The sequence below is a fragment of the Thamnophis sirtalis genome, unplaced genomic scaffold (assembly GCF_051295495.1).
Source record: "Thamnophis sirtalis isolate CommonGarterSnake01/CBP01778 unplaced genomic scaffold, rThaSir2_p1.2 scaffold_2, whole genome shotgun sequence".
NCBI classification, from domain to species: Eukaryota; Metazoa; Chordata; class Lepidosauria; order Squamata; family Natricidae; genus Thamnophis; species Thamnophis sirtalis.
The window spans coordinates 165,820,115-165,841,664 of NW_028261382.1; positions in this window are offsets into that span (position 1 = coordinate 165,820,115).

Consider the following 21,550-nt stretch of genomic DNA (forward strand, 5'->3'; position numbering starts at 1 on the left):
GTGTTGTTCATAAATGACTTACCAAAGGTAGATTTGTTTACCTAGGTCCAATCTATACAGATCTATACAGTAATCCTTAATTATAAAATGGAATTCCAAATGACAATGCTCAGTGGCACAATCTATTTTTATCTTATTTTAAAGGATCCAAGCATAACAAGAAGAACATCCTCAGGTTGGAATGACGCCAGAAATTCCTATTACACCGCCTATGCTTATAACCTGAGTATGTGGGCAATCTTTGACTTAGACTGAAATAATGTTGAATGTTTGAATGTTTATTTTATTTATATGCTGCCCTTTTCCCCCGAAGGGGACTCAGGGCGGCTCACAACTCAAACCAGGGAAGGGGGACACAAACAAAAATTAAAACAACACAAAACAATGCATAATTTAAAACACACAACAGTCATACCATTCGAGACGGGGGCAACAGTTCTTTAGCCCCAGGCCTGTCAGAACAGCCAGGTTTTAAGGGCTTTGCGGAAGGCCTGGAGGGTGGTGAGGGTTCGAATCTCCACGGGGAGATCGTTCCAAAGGGTCAGAGCAGCCACAGAGAAGGCTCTCCTCCGGGTAGTTGCCAGTCGACACTGGCCGGCGGATGGGATTCGGAGGAGGCCTAATCTGTGGGATCTAATCGGTCTAGTGGAGGTAATTGGCAGCAGGTATCCCGCCCATATCTTCCACTCTAGGCTGGGGTCCCTAACAATCCCCATCTAGATTTTTTTTTTAAAAAAAAAACACCACCCAATTATTGATGTATGTTTATTAGAGTTTTATATTGCATGCATATCTTGGGGATATAACGGCTAACTTTCATACTGACCATTTTTAGACAACAGCTCATGATGTATTTGCAAAGGGTTTGTAAATTTTACTTTAGTCCATGATTAAAATGTTGCAGAAGAATTAGGCATTGTATTGGCTGCCATTTATAAAACCAGGAAAATGTTTAATATTATGACTCTACATGTAAATGTTATGTTTCTACTATATCTATGGTTGGCTTTGATTGTTTTTACTGTAATTCAATATATTTTATACAGACACACACACATTTACACACACACAAACACACACAGACACAGACACAGACACACACACACACACACAGCAGGAGTGGCTTCCGGCAGTCACTACTGCCGGTTCTCTCATGGCTGCGCCACGCGTGTGCTTGATGCCTGCTGCGTGTGCATATGCAGTGCAATAAAAATTGCTCGGCGCATGTGCAGAAGGAAAAAAAAAACCAAGATGGCAGTGTCTACAGCGCTGCCTGTAGGACCGGTTCAGGACCGTCGCAGGCCTGGGTTACTGATGCTTCCAGCGACCCAGGCCGACAAACCACTACCGGTTGGGCTGAACTGGTAGGAACCCACCATTGACACGTAGCCATGATCCCAAATCCTTATTCTTTACTCACACCGACATCAAACAGCACCAGTTTGATTGGAGCAACACAAAAATCATTGGCCATGCTATCACCTGCCATGCTCATAAGTTCATCGAAGCCTGGCCCTCCACAAGTAATTCCATCAACATACACATTGACCTACAACCAGCCTATGAACCTCTCAGAATCCAAATCAACCACACAGCTAACCAGAGACAGCATTGACCCTCAACCAGCCCACCCAAACCCCCCCATTTCATCTCCCAATGACCCTGACCTGATATAATCTCCCTTTCACAAGACCCATCCCAAAACCCTCACTTGAAACACTCACACCTGAAGCCCTTATATCCGCTGAAGATGTTACCTAGCCTGGTAATGAAACGTTCAGAAACCAACCAACAAGCTCAGAGAACGAACCTTCACCCTCATCCTACACCCGAACTACAGATATTTGCCACTATTGCAAATATGTATAGTTCTCAACATAGGATCCTATTGGAACCTTCCCATTATACTCATATGGCATAATGGTAGTAAAATGAGACCTTTAACACCTTTTTTTCCTGATGGTCATTGCAATGGAATCACTGGCTAAAATAGAAGGGAGAGTAAGGGTATTCCAACCTGGAGTTGTTCTGTGGGAGGAAGTGGCAAAGGCCAAACTATTGAAGCCTTTATCTGTTGACCCCCAAGAGACTGCAATCAGTCTGGCAAGTTTCTTGTAAATAGGTGATCAACAATCAAGAAAGCGCTTTGCCTACATGTGGAGTTGTTCTGGCTCCTGACAGTCATTAAATGAACCAATGTCCCTAGGGATGCTGCAAATAACCACAAATGCAGCTGAGTTGCTGAGCACCTGAAGTTAAATAACAAGTCATAATAACTCAAGGATTACATACCTACATATACATACCTACACACACACACACACACACAAACAAACAAACAAACAAACACACACACTGTGTGTGTGTGTGTGTGTATGTATGTATGTATGTATGTATGTATGTATGTATGTATGTATAGGTGTATATACATATAGGTGTATATATTTAAAGTCACAAATATAACAAACATATAGATGTATATGTATATGTATATGTATATGTATATGTATATGTGTATGTATGTATGTATGTATGTATGTATGTATGTATGTATGTATGTATGTATTTAGTGTCACCCAAATATGGGAGGAAGCCTACTGTTTCCTTTCTCTGTCTATCGGCTCCTCACAAGAGACCATCCAGACAGAAACCCAATATTTTTACTGTTGCCTTAATAGAAAGAAAGGAAACAGTAGGCTTCCTCCCATATTTGGGCATACCAGAGGTTGTGACACTAAATACATACCTTGTTACATTTGCTATATTTATGCTGATAAATAAATAAAGGGAGACTAGTATAGATCTATTTCAAGCTATTTAGCTCTCATCAGCTAGCCATACCCAAGTTGGGAATCGAACCTGTGCTCTATTGCCTCCCAGGCAGGGAGTTAACCATTTGAGCACAGGTTCGATTCCCAACTTGGGTATGGCTAGCTGATGAGAGCTAAATAGCTTGAAATAGATCTATACTAGTCTACCTTTATTTATTTATCAGCATAAATATAGCAAATGTAACAAAAAGGCAACAGTAAAAAATATTGGGTTTCTGTCTGGATGATCTCTTGTGACGAGCCTAATGACAGAGAGTGGAAGTGTGACCTTCCTCCCATACTTGGGCATACCAGGGGTTGTGACTTTAAGTATATATATATATATATATATATATATATATATATATATATATATATATATATATATATATATATATATATATATATATATATATATATATATATATATATATATATATATATATATATATACACAACCACTTGGGCATACCAGGGGTTGTGACTTTAAGTATATATATATATATATATATATATATATATATATATATATATATATATATATATATATATATATATATATATATATATATATATATATATATATATATATATATATATATATATATATATATATATATATATATATATATATATATATATATATATATATATATATATATATATATATATATATATATATATATATATATATATATATACACAACCACTTGGGCATACCAGGGGTTGTGACTTTAAGTATATACCTCCCACCCTGGCTGGCTGATAAAAGGAGTCGTTCTCTGTAGCTCAAATGGTTAACTCCCCGCCTGGGAGGCAATAGAGCACAGGTTCGAATCCCAGTAAGGATATGGCTAGCTGATGAGAGCTAAATAGCTTGAAATAGATCTATACTAGTCTTCCTTTATTTATTTATCAGCACAAATAAAAACATATATATATATATATATATATATATATATATATATATATATATATATATATATATATATATATATATATATATATATATATATATATATATATATATATATTTTAAAATGCTTATCTTTGTGGATTTGTCAGTTTGCCCTGACAAATTTTAATACCCTAGTGACATTTGGCAAAACACCTCAAGATTTATGCTTCAGATACAGAATTTGAGAATGTTTAGCCATGAATGTTTATGATGGTTTTGCCATTGGATATGCAGTTTAGGAACTGGATTATTAACATATAGTGTTGGGCTGTTTCTACTGTATTGTTGTATTTCTGTTTGAAATTCAAAAGACATTATGGTGATTGATTCTGTCAAAGATGAACAAATTCTTCTTGTCTGCAGCTACAATACTTGATACAATATGTTATCAACGTATCAAGAATTGTGCAGATAGGAGTGTTACCAATTGCATTATTATACAGAATGGTAATAATAAATCTACATCTGATTTTCAGCCACAGATATTTGTCAATATTTGAATTACTATTTTTTTCCAGCAAAGGTCCAAGGCAGAGGACTTTTGATTGATTTGGACAAATATAAATTTCAAGGGATTTTTATCCCCCTCCCCTTTTCATCTCATTGGTGGTATCACTATTCTATACGATGCTAATAATGTATAAAAATTGATCATACTAATTGCTTCAGAAGTGAGTTGAGCACAGAATAGAATTGGCACACAAACCCATTACCAAATGAAAATTTGCATAATAATAGTATCAACTGCTTTTTGCCGTATGGACCATCGTATCTGCTTTGCAAGGCACTCTGGCTATAAAAAAGCAATGTTAAATACTGCATTGCCCTAGGAAGACTTCCAGAATGCATATTTATAGTCATGCTCAATTTTTCTTATTCAATGTCCCCCATGCTTCATCCATATCAAATGCATAAAATCTACATTGTTGGCAAGTTCCTGCCTACCGAATGCTGGGCAGGATGGAAAGTAGATAAGCATTCTTCTGCTAATTGTAAATGACCAGTAAGCCTGCCATTAGCAAAGTTTGTGTGAGGAATGTAGTATCTCACACTGTATGGTATTTTACATGGTTTTGCCATAATCTCTATTAATATTTATTCCATCTTTTTGTAACATTTAAGAGTTCACTATGCCTTGCATATCTTTGCAGTCATAAGATCCAGAAATCTTGTTTCTTTCTTCTCCCACCCCACCTTCCAAACAAAAAACAAACTTTATAACTTAAAAATCTAGAAAAGACAGAATAATGTGCCAAGTAAATGTACGCTGCAAACCGATAGCACTTATAAAGCCTGTAATAAGTCAGGATATCAGTATATCTTGTAAATGCTGGGGATACAGGGATGAGAGAAAATTTGAATTGATTCTTAAAAATATTTTGGCATGAAATATAATGTGGGCTTTTTAAATTCTTGGGTCACCTTATACTTATTCAATATAGCTGCTATGGCTGTGTATATTTTATTTTTTCACCAAAATTTACATATTCCTTTTTCAACAACATAGAAAGAATTTAAGATTTGAAAAAAAAGAGAGGAAAAAGCAAAATGCACCCATTCATCTAGTCCAGTGGTGGGATTCAATTTTTTTTTACTATCGGTTCTGTGGGCGTGGCTTGGTGGGCGTGGCAGAGGAAGGATACTGTAAAATCCCATTCTAGTGGCAGGTTATTGCAAAATTCCCATTCCCTCCCGATCAGCTGAGAATAGATGGGGAGGGGGGGGGCAATCAGAGGTGGTATTTACCGGTTCTCTGAACTACCCAAAATTTCTGCTACCGGTTCTCCAGAACTGTTCAGAACCTGCTAGAAGCTCCTTGCTATAGATAATGCCAACATTGCTTTGAAATTGGGAATTCTGTATTAGTTACATTTGGCTGGTCCAATGAATGAGAATTGTTTTGCATACCCCCCCCCCAAAATCTAAATTTATAATTTGTCTTTTTTTTAAAGGGCCACTTTACAATTCTCCTCCATCCTAGATGGACCAATCTCTATTTGAGGGTGAATGTTTATTCTCTGACCTTGTGGGTTGGTTTCTGAATGTTTCATCACCAGGCTTGGTAACATCTTCAGTGGCATTTAGGGGATGTTAATGTCAGTGTTCTTCTGTTTATAAGGGCTTCATGTGGTCAGTAGGTCTTTTGATGGTGAGGTCACATCAGGTGAGGGTCACCGTGACCCGACAAATGCGCACACGACAAAGGCGTGCCGACAAAACCACGGTGAGAAAACCATGATGTCATAAACGCACCCATAACAACGCGCCGACAAAACCGCGCCTACAAAAGCGCAATTTAAGTTAAGGTAAGGGTTAGGTTCAGGGTTAGGGTTAGGGTTAGGTTTAGGGTTAAATTTAGGATTAGGTTTAGGGTTAGGGTTAGGGTTACGGTTAGGGTTATTAGGTTGTTATTAGTTGTTTGTTGAAGGCGCACTTTTGTCGGTGTGCTTTTGTCGGCGCGCTTCTGTGCGCATTTGTTGGCGCAATTTCAACCTTGCGGTTTTCTCGCCACGGTTTCATTGGTGCACTTTTGTCAAGCGTGCATTTGTCAGTGAACCAAGGGTCACAACAGGTCAGGGTCTTGTGGGAAGAACAGAAGAACACTGACGCTGACATTCCATAAATTCCACTGAAGATGTTACCTAGCCTGGCAACGAAATGTTCAGAAACCACCCCTCAAGCTCGGAGAACGAATATCCACCCTTATCTTACACCCGAATTACAAATATTTGCCTCTATCCCCAGTCTCTATTTCTTAACTTCGTTGCTTGTTACGTGGACAATGGAGACAATTGAAATGTCAGGCAGCAAATGTATGCTACCTGACTTCCTTTGAGTGCCACCTGGGATAAAAATGCAATAAATAAATGTAAGGAACATCTTGCAATTTTCTTGTTGTTCTTATTGAAGTCTCTTCTGTTCACTTTTAAATGGTCTTGGCATCAATTGTCTCCTTAAAGTGATAATGTCAGACACATTTCCTCGGTTGAACAGAAGTTGCTTTTAAACAATGAGATGAACAATTTTTATAAAACTCCCGGGGGATATTTTGTGAGCCAGGCCTGTATGAGATCATGCAATGAGAGCAGAGTCTGGTGGTGCTTTAATTCAGTACATGATCACATTTATTTAGCACTAATCGCTTTAACAGAGAAAAAGCAAAGACTTTCCATATTTGCAGCCAAAAGTGATCGTGTAAGGGTTCCCTGTTGGGTTTTGAAAAGAAAATAGTAACCAATTAAATGTAATTCAGATATTAAAGAAAGAAAGAATGGAATAAAAACCAAGTACAATGTAAATCAGTTGGGTTTGATATTTGAAAGCCAGCATTGAGAACTGTGTTTTTTTAGATTGTGATCGGTTTGGAAAAAAAGACATTTCAGATCAGACTGATACCTTCTGAGATGCTGGGAGATAATTCTTAGTTTTCTCAACCATTATGGTAAACCCTTGTTTCAAAACATCTGGAGGGCACCAAGTTGGGAAATGCTGATTGATCTAATCCAATGAAATAAATCTGAAAAAAAATATCTTCTATATTTTCTATGTCTTCTATAAATATACATTGACTGAGGCTGATCTAGATTTTACCTGTAATATGCATGCAGTGCATAACAAAAACAGATTTTGTGTTCCATTTGTAAGTCCTCCTTACATATGTGATAAGGCCAAGGTTCTGATGGGGAAGGTAGCATGGGCAAAAAGCAGGCTGGAATAACATCCTACAATATAAAAATATATATTGTGATTCTAAAGAGGATATGTTGGATGTACTTATTTATGATATAAAAAATAGGAAGACAATGGGCTACAAATTTTAAGTTCTCCAGGAGTTTAGAGAGGAAAAAACAATGGGTCAGAAACAGTAAGGCCAAAAATTCTAGTTAAAGCAGGAGAGTTTTTTGTTTATTTGTTTGTATAAAAAGCCCAACCCTTAACTTAAATTAGATTTCTGCTGATGACTGCTATAAAAGTAAATTCAGCAGTCAGGCTTTGGCCAATGTCTATATTTAAAACAGACAGAACCTGGCACTTTGTCCACAAGCTGCCAAGTTGTTTTGTCTGAATTCCAAATAAAACAGGTACAATTCATATCTTAAAAAAGGCTTTCACAGCAAAATATTCTTCTGAAACATTAAAGACTCAAAGATCTCAGTCCATCTACTGCAGACTAAGGTCTTATCTGACCTTTAGTGGTCCAGTGGCCATCAGTATGGAAGCAAAGAAATATACAATTATGCCAACTCCTGAAACCTTACCTAACACACTTGATTTTCAAGTGTTCAGGACACCAACACTATTTCCCATAAATTGTATGTCATATGTGCTCATTTTCAAGGAGGAAAAAGCATTATAGTATCCAGAAAACCGGATTCCAGTGCCTTCAATTATGGTGCAGAAGAGAAAAATTTAGCCAGTGAACTTTATGTAACACATTTGAATTATTGATGAAGGGGGATCTTGCTTCCTTTCACAGCCAGTCACATCAAGATTTCATTTTCTTCCAGTAAAGAAGTACATACTGTACATAAACAAGTGTTTAGTTGGTTCCACCACAAAACTGCGGTAGACTAAAGCGCGCTCGACGAAAGCGCGTACGTGACGTCATCACAGCGCGACGAAAACAGCACGCTGTGAGCGGTAAATTTAAAATTAACGTGTAAATCTAAACCTAACGCCCCCAAACCTAACCCTAAACCTAACCCTAAGCCTAACCCTAAACCTAACCCTAAACCTAACCCTTAACCTAACGCTAAACCTAACGCTAACCCTTAACCTAACCCTAAACCTAAACCTAACCCTTACCTTTATGTGAATCGGCTTGCTTTAATTTTATTTTAATTTTAATTTAATTTATTTTTAATTTTATTTGTCGCGCTGCTGATGATGTCACATACGCGCTTTAATCAGGCGCGCTTTAGTGGACCGCGGTTTTGACGGGTCACGGGTTAGTCTGGTACCTTATTATGCATCATTGTTCTAGATGTATACAGCTAGATAGAAGTAGCTTTAGCTGGGAGCTACCAGTGTCTGGATGATAAGCATGTTTTTTTTCAAGACCAGCCTGAGGACACTTGGGTGCCTATCAAACTCCCATAACTGGCTAACCAAAAACAAAACAAAACAAAACAAAAACACAATAAAACACAAAAAAAGCCTCTATGTATCCGAATTTACAACCTAAATGCTGGAGATGTGATTGTGCTGATGCTACTTACTTTCATACATGGTGGACTTGTAAAAAGGTTAAAGCATTCTGGATAAAAATATGGTGGATTATGCAAAATGTTCTTTAAAAAAAGGATAAAGTTTACCCCTCAGTTATTTTTGTTAGGTATAATTACTGATTGTACAGTTGTAGAGATTAACCTGATTATGCATTTAATAACCGCAGCTAGACTGCTGGTGGCGCAATACTGGAAGAAGGAAGACTTGCCTACTATTCAAGAATGGACATTGAAACTTAGCTGAGATGGCTAAAATATCTGCATATCTCAAGGATCATTCAAACGAGAGATATAAACTGGAGTGGAGAAGATGGATTGACTATACTCAAAATAAATATGGGACCAAGAAATTTCAGATAGCTTATGATTAAAGAAATAAAGAATGATATAATTTGTTTAGAGCTAGCCTAGCAAGGAGGAGTTAAAGCTCAAATGAAAGATGATATTAATTTTTTTAAAGTTTATTTTAGAATGTTTTTGTTAAAGATTTATACCCTGTATTGGTTCTGGGAAGTCGGGGGGGGGGGAAGGTTGGGGGGGAGGGAAGTAACTATTTGTAAAAGTTTTTTTTTTCAAAATTTTCATTAAAAAAACACAGCAAAACCAAGGATAACATGAATATTGGAAAGGCATCTATGATGAAAAATCTGGAGTAAAAGCATAATCTTAAAAGTTGTAAATTCCAAGTAGGGCTTATAATGATTTCAATAAATAAGGGTCCCTTCAAAACATTTGCTTCCCACAAATCTCACATCTGTGTCATGTTGCCTTTTCTCACCCAAACTCACTTTTCCCACTGCCTGAGCTGAAAATGAAGCTGTTGCCTTCTCTATTTTCCAAATATACAAAGGCAACTGGAGTGGCAGCTGACTCTTGTGTCACTCCTGAAATACAGGAAGTTGCCTTCAAATGAAGTCAGATAGTCCTTCAGATAGTCCTCAACCTACGACCAGAACTGAGCTCAAAATTTCTATTGTTAAGTGAGACATTTTGTTAAGTCAGTTTTGCTTTACTTTACGATCTTTCTTGCCGTAGTTGTTAAGTGAATCACTGCAGTTGTTTAGTTAATAACATGGTTGTTAAGCAAAACTGGCATCCCCATTGATGTTGCTTATCAGAAGTTCGCAAAATAGGGTCACATGACCCTGGGTCACTGCAAATGTCATAACTATGAGTCAGTTGCCAAGCGTCATGTGACCATGGGGAGGATGCAATGGTGGTAAGTGTGAACAACTGTCACAAGTCACTTTTTCCAGTGCTGTTATATCTTTGAACAGTCACTAAATGAATTGTTGTTGAGAACTACCTGTATGGCCTAGTACAATCAACTGTGATTAGCAGAAAGTCTGGCTTTTTGGCAAGTATATTTTTCACCCAACATAGACACGTGAAGAGTTAAATTTAGAATCACCCATTTATAAAATGTTGCTTAACTGCTTACTAAACCTGGAATGGTGGGCATCAGTTAAGAAGCCTGTATGTCATCTGCACTGTATTATATTACACAGGAAAATGAAAAATTGCATTTGTCATTTCTGTAAATGATCAAATTCAAAACAGAAATTCAGCAAACTATCTAGATTACTTGAAACATTTATCCTCATCCTTACATAAGACATGTAAAAGAAATGATAGACCAAGGAAGAACTCAACAGTGGAGCCTTCTATTTGCATAAAATGGAATTAAATTACATTATCAATGTATTAAAAGAATAGAATCTCCTTTGTGCAAGTAATGCGGTTAAGGAGGGTTTAATTTTTTAAAAAAAAACTGCTAAAATTGTCAAATCAAGATTTAGGTTGGGTTAATGGTACCTGAGATTTAGTAGCAAGTGAGCCAGAGATCCCTGAACAGCCTAGAATTTTGCCCACTGAAATTCAGCTAAATAGTTTTCACTTAATTTAATTGGTGCAACTTTGAACATTTTGAAAATGTTTAAAGGATGGAAATCAGAACTCTTCATCTCCCAGGAGCTTCCTGCTCTCACTGTCATCTTTTACACTCTCAAAATACTTTAAAAAAAGGGCTGGAGAAAACCCAGCCCTATCCTTTTCTTTGAAATTGTTGCCTTTCTAAAGGTATCATCTCTGGCCATCTAGTCTGCCATGGAAATGGCTTATAGCCTCTAACGCTGAAAAATTGCTTCTTATGATTTGCTCTTTACATATTTTTGTCTTCTCGTGCATTTTTTCCTTGAATGCATAGGTAAGGTAAAAGGTAAAGGTTCCCCTCCCACATATGTGCTAGTCATTGCCGACTTTAGGGGGCGATGTTGATCTGTGTTTCAAAGCAGAAGAGCCAGCGCTGTCCGAAGATGTCTCCATGGTCATGTGGGCGGCATGACTAAATGCCAAAGGCGCATGAAACGCTGTTATCTTCCCACCAAAGGTGGTTCCTATTTTTTCTACTTGCATTTTTACATGCTTTCGAACTGCTAAGTTGGCAGAAGCTGGGACAAGTAACAGGAGCTCACTCTGTTACGTGGCACTAGGGATTTGAAACACCGAACTGTTGACCTTTCTGATCGACAAGCTCAGCATCTTAGCCACTGAGCCACCGCATCCCTACAATGCATTGGTACCTACACTATATAAGTGCTTCTCAACCTTTTTCCATTTTGCTGTCCCAGGCAGTGAATAATACAGAAGCTCAGTCATAACAATGCATTAATAGTGTCTCCTTTTCACAAAGTGAAAGTTAGGTGGAGGGATGACTGATAACCCTAAAAGTTAGAATATAAGGAATGGCTTTCACTAGTGACTTGACTTAGTTAGTTGCATCTGTTTTAGGAAATAAATAGGAATTGTAGCACATCATTTTTTTATTGCTCACATCCTATATATCCACAACAAGAAGCTAGGCCAGTTACAGCTTCCTCTTCTCCAATAACTGTTCCTCAAAAACTGCAACTAATGCAGAATCAATTTTATATAGGGCAAGCTTTCTCAACCTATTATCAGGGGTGGGCTTCAAAAATTTCAGCAATGGGTTCTCTGACTGGTCGCTGGGTGGGAATGGCCATGGTGGGCATGGCCTAGTTGACCTACTGGACAACAACGGTGGTGGTGGTGTTTTCGCCTTCCCCAGACTCTGGATGCTTTCTTTGAGCCTTTGGGAAGGTGAAAACTGCCTCCCTTGGGCTCTAGAGGCCCTCCAGCGGCTGGAAACGGCTCTATTTCTAGCCCTCCATAACTTCCAAAAGGCCTGTTTTCCCCCCTTTCTGAGCCTCCGCATAGGCTCTGCACTTACCTTGCATCCAAAATGGGCCGCATGGAGATTCCTGGGAGGGTCAGGGTATGGTGGGTGTGGCCAGCCAGGGGTGGAATTTGGAGGTTCTCCGAAACAACCATAACGTTAGCTATGGGTTCTCACGAACCCAGGCAACCCCGTAGCATCTCACCCCAGTGACCCGACAAATGCGCGCCGACAAAACCAAGGTGACAACACCGCGACGTCGAAAGCGCGCCCACTAAAGTGCGTCGACAAAACCGTGCCCACAAAAGCGTGATTAGGGTTTTTAGGTTAGGGTTAGGGTAAGGGTAAGGATTAGGGTAAGGGTTAGGGTTGTTAACGTTGTTTTCACGTTGTTTTTGTGTTGTTTCTGATGGCGTGCTTTTGTAGGCGCGCATTTGTCGACGCGCTTTAGTGGGCGCGCTTTCGATGTTGCAGTGTTGTCCCTGCGGTTTCGTCAATGTGCATTTGTCGGGCGCACATTTGTCGGTGAACCGCCCACCCCTGCCTATTATCCATTGGCTGATTGAATTATTCCAACTAGTGTAGTCAGATAATGGATGACACCAGGATAAAAACAACTGATGGAAGAGGAGTGTGGCCTTTCTTATCCTATTGGTTTTCACCAAATACAGTTTGAACCTCCATGAATTGCCAATGTGAAACAATTTTAACAACAACAACAACAACAACAGAATAAGAGAAGGGAATGAGAGCCAATAGAGAGCAAACTGCAAAGAAGAATAAAACAGAAAATGTAATTGCAGCTAAAAGCAGCTGCAAGCAAGGTCAACTTAATTTGACATCTAGGGGGGAAAAAATTAATGATGACGCCAAGCAAGTTTGTTTGAAGAAGGCATAAAAGTGACATTCTCAATATTGCCTCTGATAACTGGATGTAGCAAACACTTTTCACTGTAGGTGAAGTGTGAAAGCATAATCAACCTATAATTGTTTATCATTATTCAGAGACAAGGGCCATTTTGACACGAGTTAGGAAAGGTCAAACAGTACTCTTTGGTTTCCTGGGATAAGCCATGAGTAAATAATTAACATCTGAAGCCACTACAAAGAGATCTCAACAAGCATGCAGGAAAAATATCAAATTAATCAATTTCTGTTCCTTTGATCTTGTTAAAGTCCAGTCTTGGCAAGAGTCAATTACTGTAAAGTTATATCTTTGGAAAGTTTTTACAATGTTAAACTTGTTTTGTCTATTTCATAGCTCCCAAATTGGAATGCTGCAGAGAATATTATAGAGGCCTCCTAAAATTAAGGCTTTGCAATTTCCTTAATCCAAGCCCCCATCATTCAAAAAGCACAATAAAGGGACTTTAAGATACTTTTGTTGCATAGGAGATAACAAAGCATGGGCTATGCTCTCTTACTGAAATCAACCAAAGTGAAATATGGTTAGCTTGCTAAATGTTACAGGTTTTCCCCAGGGAATTTTATTTATTTTTTTACAACATGTAAAACTCCTCTTTGTTCCTCATTTCCCTGGTATCGCTAAAACAAAATTATGTTTGCTCAAAGGACCAAACCTGTGACTTCTTTGTTTCTTGCATTTAACGTCTGCTTCCACTTCTGAAAGCATAATAAAGAAGCAAACTTTTTGGCAACTCACCCATACTCTCAATCATGGTGCTGGCTTTCCATCAGGCAACACAATACAAGCCCAGAAACATAATTACCACAGTTGTATTAACTGACAGTCGGGGTGGCAGGTGTCTGCCAAAAATATGGTGCCGGCATAATGGCTCTGGGGATGCAGAAAGTACATGAGGGGTGGGGGGAGAATAGCAGCATTAGCAATAATTTTGTTTTGAGAATGCAACAGAAAATCTCAAGTTGAAGAGTACGTGTGTCTCTGTACCAAGCAACCCAAGATAGATCATAAAATTCATAAATATATATCAGCATTTGAAAGTGCAGTTGGAAAACCACAGTAAATCATACAAAACAAAGAGAAATGATGGTCCACACAATTTAAAAGCCATCCAGTGAAATACTATACGTATATTCACACAATTCATTTGAAAATACCTTGAGAAATTGAAGGAAACAAGAACAAATAAATAGGCTGCTAATAGGGCAGGCTCCGATACGACTTTATCAAATTATATTGATAACCTAGGATCGAGGCTCAACAGGACAAAATGTATACAGTTGTTCACTTAAATATTAAATGGGTGTGACTTCAGATTATCTTTCATTCCATGATACTTGAAGTCCAATGCATCTGGTGGAGATCAGCCTCAGAAAAGCTGAGGACAAAAATAGATCTCCCAGTTCAGCGGTGGGATTAAAAAATTTTTACTACCAGTTCTGTAAGCGTGGCTTGGTGGGCGTGGCAGGGGAAGGATACTGTAAAATCTCCATTAGCAGTTAGACTTATATACCACTTCATAGGGCTTTCAGCCCTCTCTAAGCGGTTTACAAAGTCAGCATATCGCCCCCAACAATCCGGGTCCTCATTTTACCCACCTCGGAAGGATGGAAGGCTGAGTGAACCCTGAGCCGGTGAGATTTGAACAGCCAAACTGCAGAACTGCAGTCAGCTGAAGTAGCCTGCAGTGCTGCTTTTAACCACTGCGCCACCTCGGCATCTCATTCCCTCCTCACTTTAGGGGAAGGTTACTACAAAATCCCCATTTCCCCCCCGATCAGCTGGGACTCGGGAGGCAGAGAATAGATGGGGGCGAGGCCAGTCAGAGGTGGTATTTCTCCAAACTACTCAAAATTTCCGCTACCGGTTCTCCAGAACTGGTCAGAACCTGCTGAATACCACCTCTGTTCCAGTTGTAGGCAAGGTTCTGTTTAAGAATTACAGCCACAGGTGCAATGTGAACTTAGAATTTTTTTCATGCAAAGTACAGAACTTACTTTAAGCTGCGATTCTTCACTGTCTTACATATTCCATAAATATTATATAAAGTGCAAGGAACAATTTTTAAAACGTGAGGAAAGCAGCTCATCTCATCAGTAGCTAAACAAAAAACCTTCAGTGTAATTTTTCCTTTATCCCAGGCAATCTTACCAAGTTGTCTCTGGTACTGTTGCCAAAAACTAATATACACCTGGGCCCAAATCCGAATCCTAATTCTGATTCACCAATATAGCCACTCATCCCCTATGAATGGCACAAAAACTGAGCTGAATATGAAGAGACAAAGAAGTGATCATGGGGGTGGTTTTAAAGATCTTAAGAATTCTAAGCTATCCAGAGTCATTGATTGAGAAATTGAATGAATGAATGAATGAATGAATGAATGAATGAATGAATGAATGATTTTGGGAGTGCAGATTTGATGTTAAAATTTGATTTTGGCCATGACACAAAAATAGGCCAACCGTCAGCAAGAAGAAGCTAAGGTCAATGTAGAATGTCATTAATTTCTTTATTTCTTTTTTCTCAATAGATTTTAGACTGTGTTTGTTAAAAATCCATACTGTGTACGGGTTCTGGGAAGTCGGGGGGGGGGGGGGAGGAGGAGAGGTGTTGGGGGGAGGGGGGAGAGAAGGAGGGGTATACATTAGGCTAGACAAGAATTTGGTGGTAAACTAGAACTATTTTGACACACAAAAAATTGTACTTCGATGTCTTACTGATTGACGAATGATGAAATGTTTGTTTTAAAAGAAATAAAACTTTTGAACCCCCCCCCCCCAAAAATAGGCCAACCTTACAATCAAATCAGTTTTGATGAACACCAGCCAGGGGCGTGCATAAGCACACCAGCATGCCTGGTTCACCGACAAATGCGCGCTCAACAAAAGCGCACTGACAAAACCACGGCGAGAAAACAGTGAGGTTGAAATCGCGCCCACAGAAGCGCGCCAACGAAAGTGCACCATCAACAAACAACGCAAAAACAATGTAATAACCCTAACCCTAACCCTTACCTTAACCCTAATCGTGCTTTTGTGGGCGTGGTTTTGTTGGCGCTCTTTTGTGGGAGCGCTTTCGACCTCGCTGTTTTCTCGCCGCGGTTTTGTCAGCACACTTTTGTCGGGCGCACATTTGACAGGTCACAGTGTGCCTAATATCCCTATCCTACTGTCCCCATTTATTTGAACCAATTTCCTATGTTCTTATTCATGTTTATTCTTATTTCTGTTATCTTGCACATGAGTGACAAACTAAATAAATAAATAAATTTACGGTCACAGTTTGTAAGGAAGTTCTTGCTTCTGGATGGAGCTTAATGAGTAGTAGCTGAGGAATGATCAGGTACTTACAACTGCTTCTATAAAGGTATCTGCTTAGCAGGTTAACTTAGGAAATTGTATAACTGATCTCTTGTTCTTTGGGTTTTAATTACATGACAGACATTTGTAGTGAATTGTAGATACCTTGATTTTTGTGTATGCATATATACAATGCTCACATGTGTATATATGGTATTTCTCCAAAGATGCAAGTTGCTGGAGACAAGTATAGTATTTTGATATTTGTTAATTTAGTAAAAGATTTTTCATTTAGAAATCTCTAGCAATTTCCTCATAGTTGCTATACATTATGGAAATGGTTGATCATGAATATAATAATACAATCAATTTATGATTTATAATACCAATTATGGCAATCCCAACTATTATGCAGCCACCTAATGCAAGGTTTCCCATAGATATAACTATTGACTAGCTTAATACATTTTAAGTGTTTTATTCTATTTACTAATGTAAATACATTGTCCATAATAAGGTACAGCTGATGGATTTATCCAATTAATTTCAAGATCACCTTGCTTAATCCATTCTTGATCTGGCTGAGTTGGATGGAGGTCTAACCATTTAAACACAGTGCCTCTATTCTTTCACTTAATAATATGTCAAAATGTTCTTTTCAAAATGAAGGTGAATCAATTTGGTAAAGTTAACTACAATATAAGCTGTGTTATGTTCTTTGCATTGTGAAAACAATAAGCAGGAAGAGAGTAGTAGAAATGGACCCATTCTTTAAGACTGGCATACTGAAACCCAGATACCCTAATTTGAGGCAAATGTCAAAAACACACTTGGCCAATACACAGAGAGAAAGTAATCAAATATTATCTCAGGTGAGATTTTCTGCCAGTTAAGGATCAGATGTTTTTTCAACAGGAATGGAATCTCCTGGAATATTGAAGGAGCTCAAAAAATTTATCCAAAGCTCTCCATCAGTCTCCATGGTTTACTTTATAAATGCTATCAACACTGGATCACCCTAATGGCCATTGAATGCATGTGGCTTGAACTGAGAATGTGTGTTTTGAGCCAGTGACAATACTCTTATTGTCTCTCTGAAATCTAACTTTATAAAAGCAATTTGAAAAAAAGCAAACTCTTAGTCTAGCAAAGCTAGGAGATTCTGTTTTCATTTGGTTCTCCGGAGAAGAAAGAAGCTATTATTGACATATGTAAGTGATTTAAGAAGGGGTTGTGTATGCTGATAGGAAAAGATTTAGTTGCCTGGTGACTCAGGAAATGTGTGTGTGTGTGTGTGTGTGTGTGTGTGTGTGTGTGTGTGTTTCTCCCTGAACGGCTATTTTGGAGACACCGGCAAGTTAAGCTTATCTGGCAGGATGAATGCTAATGACTATGTCAAGGTCTATAAAATAAGAAAGATTAGTAGAATGTAAAAGAAAAAAAACATTCTGCAAGGATTTTAACATTGCTTTATTTACATTCAGTATTTCTGTTCCAGCTAGTGTTTAAGATAGCTAATAAAAATAAAACAAAGCCACCAAGTCCTGGCTGTTCCAGCAGGCTGGGGGGGGGGGGGTGTCTGAGAAACATCTACTTCCACGGAAATTGTGAATGTTGGTTTTGTTTTTAATATGTTGTCTTTGTCTCGTTTTCCCCCTTCCCTTGTCTTTTGTGAGCCGCCCGGAGTCCTTCGGGAGTGGGCGGCATACAAGATAAATAAATAAATAGATAGATAGATAGATAGATAGATAGATAGATAGATAGATAGATAGATAGATAGACAGACAGACAGACAGACAGACAAACAAACAAACAAACAAACAAACAAACATATACAAAATGTAAAAACATGGATTGAAATAATGCCTAAAATAGATACCAAAATTAATAAAAAGTTTTACTGGTTTTGTAAATGTATTTGTGTGTGTGTGTGTGTGTGTGTGTGTGTGTGTGTGTGTGTGTGTGTGTATACAGCATATACCTGTGATGGTGAACTTATGGCACACATGCCTATGTTGCATGTTGCCCCGCATATGCGGCCTTGCCTGTTTGTCTTCTGGGTTTCTGGCTCGCATGCACAAATGACGATCAACTGTTCTTTGCACACACAGCAGTGCTGAAAACCAGTGTGCATATGCATGCCGGCCAGCTGATTGTTGGGTGCGCATGTACGCCAGAACCTGGAAGATCAATAGAACCTGCTCAATAGTAGTAACTCTTGGAGTCCTAGTGGACAACCATTTAAATGTAGCAATAGCAATAGCAGTTAGACTTATATACCGCTTCATAGAGCTTTCAGCCCTCTCTAAGCGGTTTACAGAGTCAGCATATCGCCCCCACAGTCTGGGTTCTCATTTTACCCACCTCGGAAGGATGGAAGGCTGAGTCAACCCTGAGCCGGTGAGATTTGAACAGCCAAACTGCAGAACTGCAGCCAGCTGAAGTAGCCTGCAGTGCTGCATTTAACCACTGCACCACCTCGGCTCTGTATAATGAGCCAGCAGCATGCAGCAGCTGCCAAAAATGCCAACACAGTTCTAGGCTGCATAAACAGAGGGATAGAATCAAGATCGCGTGAAGTGTTAATAACCACTTTATAATGCCTTGGTAAGGCCACACTTGGAATACTGCATTCAGTTTTGGTCGCCACGATGTAAAAAAATGTGGAGACTCTAGAAAGAGTGCAGAGAAGAACAACAAAGATGATTAGGGGACTGGAGACTAAAACATATGAAGAACGGTTGCAGGAACTGGGTATGTCTAGTTTAATGAAAAGAAGGACTAGAGGAGGCATGATAGCAGTGTTCCGATATCTCAGGGGTTGCCACGAAGAATAGGGAGTCAAACTATTCTCCAAGGCACCTGAGGGTAGAACAAGAAGCAATGGGTGGAATTAATCAAGGAGAGAAGCAACTTAGAACTGAGGAGAAATTTCCTGACAGTTAGAACAATTAATCAGTGGAACAGCTTGCCTCCAAAAGTTGTGAATGCCCCAACACTGGAAGTCTTTAAGAAGATGTTGGATAGCCATTTGTATGAAACTGTATAGGGTTTCCTGCCTAGGCAGGGGGTTGGACTAGAAGACCTCCAAGGTCCCTTCCAACTCTGTTATTGTATTGTATTGTATTGTATTGTATTGTGTAGATCGCCTTTTCCAGAGCGCAAACCCTTCGCGTGTGCGGCAGTGCTAAAAACCATTCTGCGCATGCACTCCGGCCAGCTGATCGTTAGGCGTGCATGCGTGCTAGAACCTGGAAGTTTGGCTTTTCTGGAGCGTGGTCCTGATGAGGGGATGCACGTGTGATGTTTCCACACAACCTTTTAGGCACTCCAGAGGTGGGCGTCATAAACTGTAAACAACTGGTTTGCCCAGGACCGGAAATGTTAGCGCTCAGGCATGCGCTCCTTCCACACATGTATGCAGCATCACAAAACATGCCAATTCGCTCACGTGCACCTTCCGCACATGCATGCAATGTCAAAACACACCGTGATATAGGATGGGATTGCGCCTGGGCATGGGGGCATCTGGGCAGGCCCACCCGCAGGTCACAACTACTGGTTTGCCTGAACCGGTCCAAACTGGTAGCAGCCCACCACTGTATTTGTCCTAGGATATCTTAGACAGGCTTAAGCATCTGAGACTGTAACAGTGGTGGGATACGACTGGTATGCCCCACTACGGGCATACAGGTGCCTGCTGGGAGCACCAGGTACTGTTCTGGTCCGGGGCTCTGGAGGGCCCACCCGCCCGCCATCCTTACCTGTATTTGAGCTGAACGGGGCTTCTGCGCATGCGCATGGAACATACAGCCCCTGCGCAACACTCAGCTGAGCAGCTGGAGCATCACGGGCAGTAAGTATGGATGCACGCACTGCACACTTGTTGCACGTGTGCATGTGGTGGACACCCAGCCCCGTTGCACCATACTGGCTGCAATGGTATCCAGAACCCACCACTGGACTGCAGGGGTGGGTTTCAACCAGTTCGTGGCGGTCCCTGCGAACCGGTTGGTCGGCGAACCCGGAAGTAAGTAACTTCCGGGAACGGCGAATGGCCCGCCCGCCCGCCCGCGGTCCTTACCCGGTTTTGACAAGTTCTGCACTTCCACGCATGCGCAGCACGCATACAGCGCCTGCGCGATCCTCCAGGAGCAGCTGGAGCATCGCGCAGACACTAGTACGCATGCACACACCGCGCGCGTGCATGAGGACGCCGCCGGCCCCGTTCCAACCGAACCAGTTGGAACGGGCCGAGAAACCCACCCCTGCTGGACTGTAAGGTTCAAACTTTATCTGATAAGGTATTGGCACCCAATGCAGCTCTTTCAGCCACAGGCTTGCTGCCTAGCTGCCACATTTTATTCCAACTGTAACTTTCAACACTTTTCAAGAGTAGAACACATTACAGCAATGAAAACAGAATCTAATCAAGGTAAATTGGCTCTGAATGGGCCACATTTGGCACCCTAAGTATAATTATGCAAAAGCACTTCCCACCATAGCTTCCAACTGCAAACCCAGTGCCTATGGAAGGTGAAGGAACACTCTCCAGCCATGAATAGGCAGCTTTAAGGAAAGATTGGATTTCTGTGCTAGAATCTATGTATTATTAATTTTCATCTAATCTAAAGCAACCTTGTCTAGAATGAAATCTATTTAACTTGTAAGCCACCCAGAGTCACCTTGTAAGAAAGATTGGCAGCATTAAAAATTAATAATGATAAATAATGAAAATAATAATTTCAGCTTAATCTCTCTTGTCGGGACAAATCCCTACAGTTTTCTTGACAAGACTTCAGAATGGTTTTCCCTTGCCTTCTTCCTAAGGCTGAGAGAGAGTAAGTGACCCAAGATCACCCAGTTGGCTTTGTACCTAAGATGGGACTAGAACTCCCAATCTCCTATTTTCCAGCCTGATGCCTTAACCTCTACACCAAACTGGCTTTCTCTAATTCAGGTGTGTCAAATTCGTGGTCCGTGGGTCAGATGCGTCACAGGCTGGCCATGCCCACACCTGGTTTAGTGAAGGGAGAAAAAGTCACGATACATCATGTGACACCACCATGGCAATTTGAGTTTGTCACCCCTGCTCTAATTGAACATGCACAAAGTTCAAGAGCAGTGATTG